The sequence below is a fragment of the Pinus tabuliformis genome, chromosome 8, assembly GCF_031772625.1.
Source record: "Pinus tabuliformis cultivar Carrire ecotype Pingquan chromosome 8, CPIR1, whole genome shotgun sequence".
In the NCBI taxonomy this organism is placed as follows: Eukaryota; Viridiplantae; Streptophyta; class Pinopsida; order Pinales; family Pinaceae; genus Pinus; species Pinus tabuliformis.
The window spans coordinates 1,678,200,978-1,678,209,912 of NC_142294.1; the positions used below are offsets into that span (position 1 = coordinate 1,678,200,978).

At 35.7% G+C, this 8,935-nt stretch overlaps 1 pseudogene across 1 annotated transcript in view; it reads right to left on the reverse strand.

Moving 5' to 3' along the window:
• The window catches only part of LOC149242655 (3-dehydrosphinganine reductase TSC10A-like), an 84,762-nt pseudogene extending 76,449 nt beyond the window's left edge, over window positions 1-8,313 (reverse strand). The window contains exons 1-3 of the transcript XR_016245734.1: window positions 7,935-8,313; window positions 7,565-7,840; window positions 7,284-7,412 (exon numbers count right to left, since the gene is read on the reverse strand). The product of XR_016245734.1 is annotated as a 3-dehydrosphinganine reductase TSC10A-like (transcript). The remainder of the gene's footprint in view (window positions 1-7,283; window positions 7,413-7,564; window positions 7,841-7,934) is intronic.
• Between the last annotated feature and the right edge of the window lie 622 nt (window positions 8,314-8,935).

The window sequence follows — 8,935 nt, forward strand, 5'->3', positions numbered from 1 at the left end:
TGTGATATGGAACACTTGACAAAACGTCCTCAAGATCAAGTGTAAATCAATCAATCATTAGGTAACTAAGACCATAGATGCATCATAGTGTACCATACTTAAAGTTAGGGGCACAACTAATACTTCACACAAAGATCACCATCAAATATCTAACTAGACCAAGTCCCATATAAGTGTTCCCTCTCTTACATTTCGGATGGCTAGATGGATAACATTGTTAAGTGTTTCCAACCCCCAAGGGAAGTGATAAGTCCCAAGTCAACTCATCAATCCATAGGTGTAAGTTTAGATGGTGGTGAAAGAGTGGGTAAGACTTCAAGACCAAGTGCCATAGCCAAGTGACCAACTAATGGTGGTCCAACATCCTGATTGTATAGATGTAAGGAGGGAGAAATCTTAGAGGCATGAGTTACCCCTTTCCTCGACCTGCTTTTCCCAACCCCTCTAATGCGCCTTTTCCTTTGATATGGGTGCATAGCTCAAGAGCCCAAACTTGAATTTGAGTAATTTAGCATTTATTAGCCCTTAAGAGGAGCTCGTTTATTGCTCATCAAGGTTGGGGCAATACAAGGGTTCACTTTTTAATGTGAAGCATTGAGAGCTCTAACCACAGGCGATGGCTAATGAGGGGGGTAGAGCTCTTGCTCGGCTTTTTCCCACACGCTAATTTAGTCCCAACCATCTTTTGCATTTTTTGATTTTCCTTTATTGTGGCTTTCTTTACTTCTATCATTCTTTTAGCGGCATTGAACTCCAAGGCAAATTATTTTTGGCCAAACTCAAAGATGAGGATGAGATAGTGCCCATCCCTACAACCAATAACCACCTGCCTGAAGAATGGATGCGGAATAGAGGGAATGATGGAAAGTGGAAGGTATGGAATATCACAGGCATCCCAATTTAATCAGAGCATTCCCAATAGTGTCCTTCCTAAAACCCTAAGGCCTCAGAGGAGGTCCCACTAAACTAGCATCGAAGACTAACCACCTAAGTGAAGTGAAGGAACAAGAATATGTCAAGGTCAGTCAATTATCCGCATCAACCCTTGATTTATATTAGTATGCCCCAAAACAATAAGAAAAAGCACATGATTACAAAATGGTAGAAGTATTTGTTGATGTATGACCCACCTTCCTTCAAGGAGGAATTCCAGATGGGAGAAAGAAATATGGTCGTAACATATGTACAGAGGATCCATGGCATCATGTCAAGTGTTGATCAATATGGTTGTTGGTCAAGTGTTGATCAATATGGTTGTTGGTCAACTGGTTTTCCAAGAAGGAGAAAATTTTCTCGTGTGTGTCACCCATTTTTTGGTGGGTAACAATACACATGCACTTTGGGACTTTCTTGGAGTGAGGAACACTCTTGGACCCTTGTCTCAGTTCCTTGATGCTTTATTAATTTTTCCTTGGACTGAGGAGCACTCTTGGACCCTTCTCTCAATTCCTTGATGCTTTATTACTTATTTTGGAGGATGACGTCATAGTGGAGACTCCTTTTCTTCCACATGTGTGGGGTTTTTCGACATTTTGTTATGGTTTAGAGTTATTTCAAAATTGGCTTGTGACCTTTAACCTAGTTGAATGCTGAAGTAAAAATTTTTTAGTGGGTTTTGCTTGTAAACTTAATGCAGTATGGCTTGGTTACCTTCATATAAATAAAGGAGAGTCTTATTCATTTTTCACGATCATTCAGTCATCACACTTCCCTCCCTTTGGAGGTTTGCACTAGCTCTTTGCTTCTTTCTACTTGGCCGCAATGTGATTTTTATGGTGCAAATTGCTCTTGGATGTGGATCTTTGGCTTGAAGTTGGTTTCTTGGGATTGATTGAAGATATTCTTGTGGAAATTTTGTAAGTTTATTGCATATATTATATATTTCACATGTTATATTGTGTAAATTAGGGTTTCTACAAGTGCCAAGGTTAAAATTGCTTAATTTATCTAGAATATTGATCCTCTATGCCATGCAAAATTATTTTCCTTGAATCCTTTAAGAGGACTCTGAGTTGTGCATCTCTTAAATTTAAAATCTCCCTAATAAGGAAGCCACTAAGGTTTTGTAAGAAGAAGCTTTATCCCTCTCACACTCTTCAGCAAGGTTGTCCTCATTGAATTTGCCCTAGGTGATTCCACTACCAATTTAGATTGAGGAACTAGTCTAGGTGGTGGGGACCAAAACTTCTATAGTACTAAGTTCTCTCCTCTTTCTCCTAAATTCTAGATATTTAGGGTTAAGGTTAGGTTTTCTTTGAGATATTGTTAAAAAGTAATTTTATTCGATGTGTCATTGCTCTCCAAGTATGAGTTGCATTAAATAATTGTCAAAAGGAAAATTATAACATTTATTACATGTTTAAACCCCATTTCTAGGGTTGATGTTATCTCCATATTGTTGTTTTATGCATGTTTCAGCCATAAATATTCAATTACAAACCATAAATCTTGCATATCTAATTGATTGTCTTGAACATTTGTTGACTAATCATTGTAAAACTACTTTTTCTAGTTGTTATATGACATTGCAAGCCCTATCATTGAAAATTTACCAAACCTTAACTTATAACAGCCCTACACTTTTCTTAAGTGGTCTAGAGATGGAGTGTTTGTACACTGGTAAAGATTATCTTAGCCCTCCAATGTCCGCCAATACCCTATGCTAATCATTAGACCTCTTACATCACCTTGAACCTTTCATATTGAATGTCCTTAGGTGATTTGCACATGAGTGAAGCCTCCCTTGTGGTTATGTTACCACTAAATAGCTAGAGAAAGCTTGTTGAAGTGACACTAGTAGTCGATCTCTTGTTGTCCTGAGGTCTAGACCTACTTAGTGGGGCTTTGCACTAGGCTTGCTAGATTTTGCAGTATAAGACTCATCCAACTCTTTACAATTGTAACTTCACAATTTCTCTCTAAGTGAACTATTAATTTGTGGCATATGCAATACGTAAATACTAGTGAGATTTTCACTATTTTATATCAAATTCCTGAACACCATTATTGCCATTTTGTAGTCCATTTGCACACAATCTCTATGATTTAATCTCAAACTTCTACTATATTCATTGATAAATTTTTTTTATTGGACACAAGACAAAGTCCAAAATTTGATATGAATCTGCTTAGCTACCCTATTCAACAACATCCTTCCATTAGCATAAATCATTCGATATTTAACAATCAGATTAGCTCAAAGATAAGTTGACAACTAAGCTCTATATTGTATTCATGACAAATAACTTGCAAGAGAGACATAATGGTGTTTCAATTCAAAAATTAAGGAGAATGGTTCGCTGCAAAATACAACATCTTGACTATTGTGGGCAGTCTTTTGCCCAAAACTTGCCTCAATAATCACCATACAACGCAAACCATTTAAGCAATATAAGAGTCAATTCTTTGTTTGTGCGGCAAATTTCCAATAGAGCATATGAAATCATGAAATTAGATTCACTTGGAATCAATACAATGTTTGGGCAGTAATTTAAATTAAAATACAATTGGTTTTACTCCAACATAAATACTGGACCTACCCTCCTTTAGTGGTGATCTAATCATTTGTCCAAAGGACTATTGCCTACATGGTCTATTGTTGCCATAAGGTCTAGCCCCACCCAGTGAGGCTTTGCATTGGGTTTGTTATATTTTGCAGCAACAATTCCAATTGTAATATCTCAAATTATATAAAAAGATTAAAATGAAATTGTATTTTTTTTAAATTGCGGGCTACGAGGTGGAAATCCATAGCTTTTCTAGAGTCTACTAAATACCCTGCAATTCTTTGTCATTAAGAAAAAAGGAAAAGAATTAACAAATCTACATGTATTTCTTGTAACATAAGATATACATAATGACACGAGTATAATGACAATTATAAAGACTGAAACTAGTTACATTTTCCAACAAAACAAAGTTTCAAAGATTTTCTTTGTTAACCACCAAGAAGTGGGTAACTCCATAGGAGAAAATTTCTCTCCTTCTTTGGGCAGCCAACCAACAGCCCTACATTACTCAATCCATAATGATATGCCATATTTATCCAACATTTTCATCGGTCAAACACCTTTGCCATCCAACACTCCTCTTGAAGGAAGGTAGGTCATCATTTGGCAAGTACTTTAACCATCTTGCAATCATGTGCTTTTACTTAATATTTTGAGCATTCTAACATGGATTCACAAGTGATCTAGATGATTGATTGATCTTGACTATAAACTTGTTCTCTCACTTTAACAGGGAGGTTAGTTTTTGGCACTAGTCCCCTGGGACCTCCTCTGAGGCCCCAAGGTTATAAGAGGAGCACTGCTTGGGAAACTTGGATTGAAGTAGTTTGTCCATGATGCTCCATCCTTATGACTTTTCACTGTTCCCTAGATTTCATCTCCATTTTTGGGCTTCTAGTGATTGGTTTATTGGAATTGGCACTCTTGTATCCTCATTCTTAAGTTTGGGCTGGAAAAATTGCCCTGGAGGTTGATGCAACTAAAAAAACAATAAAAGCATAAAATGGCTACAATGAAGGAAAAAGAAAGATAAAATGCAAAGGATGGGCAAGACATTAATTAGTGCATGGAAAAACCCTAGCATGAGCTCTACCCTCATCATTATCCATCACCTGATTCCTAAGCACTTGATGCTCCATCACATAATAAAGGAACCCTTGCATGTCCCAACCCTGATGAGCGATAAACTGACTCATAATTAAGGGCTAAGTAAATGATAAATCGTTAAAAGCAACCTTGGGCTCCTAAGGTGTGCTTCCTATAAAAGCATTATGAAAAAGAAGTAAAAGGCACACCGGAGGGGTCAAAAAAGCAGCCTACGGAAAGGGGTAACTCATGTTTGCACGATTGCCCCTGCTTACATTTATACACTCACGATGATGGACCTCCATGAACTAGTCCCATGACCATGGCACCTTGCCTTGAATTCCTTCCCCTCCATTGCCAATATTATCACAAACACCTCTAGATTGAAGGGTTGACTGAGGACATGTCACCTCCCCTTGGGGGTTGGAAACACCTAATAGGGTTGATCATCTAGCCATCCCTAACATACGAAGGCAACACTTTTATGGGACTTTGTCTAGTTAGATATTTGAAGGTGATCTTAGTTTAAAGTGTTATTTTGCCCTTAACAATTAATTATGGTCCATTATGATGCATCTATGGTCATTGTCCCTAATGATTGATGGCTTTTTCTTGATCTTGAGATGGTTTTTCCAGGTGGTTCTTAACACAATAGCAGAGGCCTTCAAGAGAACATTATATCTCTCTATTTCAAAGCATGCCCAAGTCTTTTTGCATTTTCCAAAGAGTAGTGATGACCTTGCAGATGTAGTGCATTTTTATCTCATTGATTAGTGTATTTAGTGTATTCTATAGCTCTACTTCCTTTCAAGTTCCTCTAATAGCAAACATTAAAGTGACAAGATTTAATTTAAAAAAAAATTGTAAAATTTTAAATAATAAATTTTCCACTTCAATATTTCAAGCAATTTTTTTTAAAATACTTATGACTCTCCTTTTATAATTAAAAAAGAATATATGTATTTTTGAATATAATTAAATATTTATAGCTTCAAAATAGTGTACAATTAGAAAAAAAAGACTTATTTTATAATTACAACTACAAATAACATAATCTTATTCCATAGGAGTATTCACATATAGAAAAAAAATTATGATGATATATATTAATAGACTGACTTATTTAAAAGAAATGTATTTATAAATACTTTCCATCAATATTAATATGATGATTATTTAATATTTACTAAGACTAAATATAGTCTATTGAACCCTAAGAACATAAGATGTTGCTTGGAGTTTTTTAAAAGTTTTATTTGTACAAGTAGCTTTCTGAGTTAATTGGTCAAAAAAGTTGATAATGTGGTAAATAATTTAAAATTTAGATTTAATATGAATATATGATGGACAAATTAAGAGAAAATGTTTTTCATTTTCAACATTCTTAGTATCACAAATGTGGCAAACTCTTTCATCCCATTGGACTTTGTGAATAGACCAACGCAATTTCACTATGGACCTCATGAGAATTTGATCTTATTTTCTTCATGTTTATTTTCTCCTTTACAATAATCAGCACAAAGAGATACTTTTAATTTTTGAAAGTTGGCTTGATGACCTCCTTATAATATCTTAATTTCCTTTTTCTTTTTAACTCTTTACCACACCACAATGTTTCCTTAAAAATTGAGCTAATAATATTTTTAATATTATCCTTAATCTACAAAATGATCTTTTCTTTTATGCCCCAATGGTTTAGTCAAGATCTGACATTCTTATCTAATCTCTGCTAGAGTCAAAAGTGGTTTTGACTAGAATTTGAAGCAATTTTAAAAAGATTCTTGTCTTCCATATTGTTTAACTTCTTATTATACATTCTATATCTTATCATAACCATGCTCTCAATGGAATAAAAACCATAAAATAAAGTACATTCTCTTTAATTTTAAAATTATATATTATATAGCTAATTATATATTATATAGCTGATACTCAAGTTAAACAATTTACCATCTAGACTTCACACTCACTTTTTGTGGCTATGACTGCCGACCTTTTCCAGCTAAATATATCTCATTCTTATCCATGAAATTGGAGTTGGTAATGTAAAAATACCACGTGGATTCTCTTTATAAATGGGGGTTTGACTCTTAAAATTTAAGATTATTAGTAAATAAAAAGAACTTGTATAAGGCTAAAGGTTTTATGCATGGAAAAGTGCACTTTTAACCCATAGTATAAAAGTTGGTATAATAGAATGGTTTATGTAACTGGCGAGAGACAAGATTCTATGTATACAAATGGGTAGATGTGAAGATTGATAAGAAACAAAGTCTAATGTATACGAATGGGTGGCTTAAAAGATTTATGATCGAACTTTGTTTATGTGATAATCAACTTCTTCTTTCTACTTTCTAGTTTAAAAAAAAATAAAAATGAGTGAATTTATATTACAATAAATAAACACTAACAAGTTAAGTCTCACTAACACAATCAGATAAAGATGGACCTTGTAATCAAGATTTGCTAGCGACCCTGCTAACCTAGTGTCAAACTTCATGGAATGATTGTGCCCTATACTAACTATAATACACTTTAATTCTATACACTCTCTAACTATAATACACTTTAATTCTATATTTAAGTTTTTTTTAAATAAATGTGTAAGCTCATATTACAATTTCACCAATGATGCAATTGCAAAAGAAATTCTCATATATACTGGTCTAAAGGGTCTAGATTGCTTACACTCATCAAGGATGGGAGTCTCCACATACCAGGGTAAACAACGCTCATTCCGATGTTATAAGGCATCAATTCAAGCCCTTTCACGCCATATTTAGTTGCAGTATAAACAGAAGCCCCATACTGGACGTACTGCAAAACACATAAAATGGTGAATCCATTATCACCAGACACGACAATATAATTAAATCCTATAATTCATAAGCAATCAACTTTAGCCTGAAACTCTGATCACAAAAATAAAAAACCATCTGCAACCCTAAAAGCATTTTCATGAATCATACCAGACCAGCCAAAGAACTGACGAGAACAACAGACATGGGTGGTCGGGCATGGCCTTGGTCTGTGCGATGTTTCATCAAGCGAAGAGCAACATGCAAAGTGTTTACCATCCCTGATAAATTTGTTTTAATTGTGGCATGCAAATATTTAATGGGAACTTTATCTATGTATCTGACTCTGGCCCAACCAGAATTGCAAACAACCAGATCAATAAACCTCCATTAAAATGATTGTTCAAGTGTATCTGAAAGAGTTTCATAGTCACCCACATCAGCAATCTGCAAAGGAGAAAATAAATAAACATTCCTGAATTCGGCAATACTGGACTCCATTAATTAAAGTCAATTTAACGAGAAAAACCTATCCATGTACCTTTGTGGATATTCTATCGGCACTGGTAGCTTTATTATTGACCAACTTGTCCAGTGCCTTCTCCATTTTTGCAGAGCTTCTGCCTATCAGAGTAACGAAGGCTCCCTGTGATAGAGCCTCTTTGGCAATAGCAAGGCCAATACCGCTGGATCCTCCTGTTATTAGGACATGCTTCCCACGCAGGGTTTTCAGACGCGATGAAGGTTTCCACAGCAAGGTGACCCCAAGAAAAATAATCAAAAGGATAATAACAATGATGGTGAGCATAGTTGCAGCAACTTCCATTGCGAGCGCTTCGAGAATGGTAGTATGCCTTAAAATGGAAGCACTAAGCCTTTTAAGGACACAGTCACATTAAACTCCCACACAGGAATTGACAGTATCACTTAAATGCGCGGTTGCTGCTTTGCAAAAGTTTGAAACACACACGCTTTCCCTATAATTACGAAACCCCAGCGTGCAGGGATCTTGCCGTGGTCTGATAACAAAGCAGTTGTATATAACGCGACTTTTTGAAAGTCTTTCTGGCGGGTTTTTCGGTCGAAATCCGGCAGGAATTTATTGGAATCGCAAGTTTGATAGCTAGTTTCTGCACAATGAAAGAGTCCCAGGGGTTTTTCAGGGTGCTGAATCCAAATATGCAGTTAAAAAACCATTTTAACTGCAACAAATCAAAATTTAACCTCTATTTCTTCCACCGGATTCCATCACCGAAATCTCCAAAAAATCGCATTATAGACAACTCCGATAACAAATGCTAAAATGAGCACGGGGTTTCCGCCGTGCTCTGATAGCAAAAGCTGAAACGAACGCACGGGGTTTTCGCCGTGCTCTGATAACAAAAGCTGAAACGAACGCACGGGGTTTTTGCCGTGCTGTAATTACAAGTACTTTTGGAGCAGGATTTTGAGTACCGGTTATCCCACAGCATTGAGATGTGTCACGGGCGCCACAGTGATGGATTTTGAATTTGACTGGCAAATTCAAATACAGTTAAAATG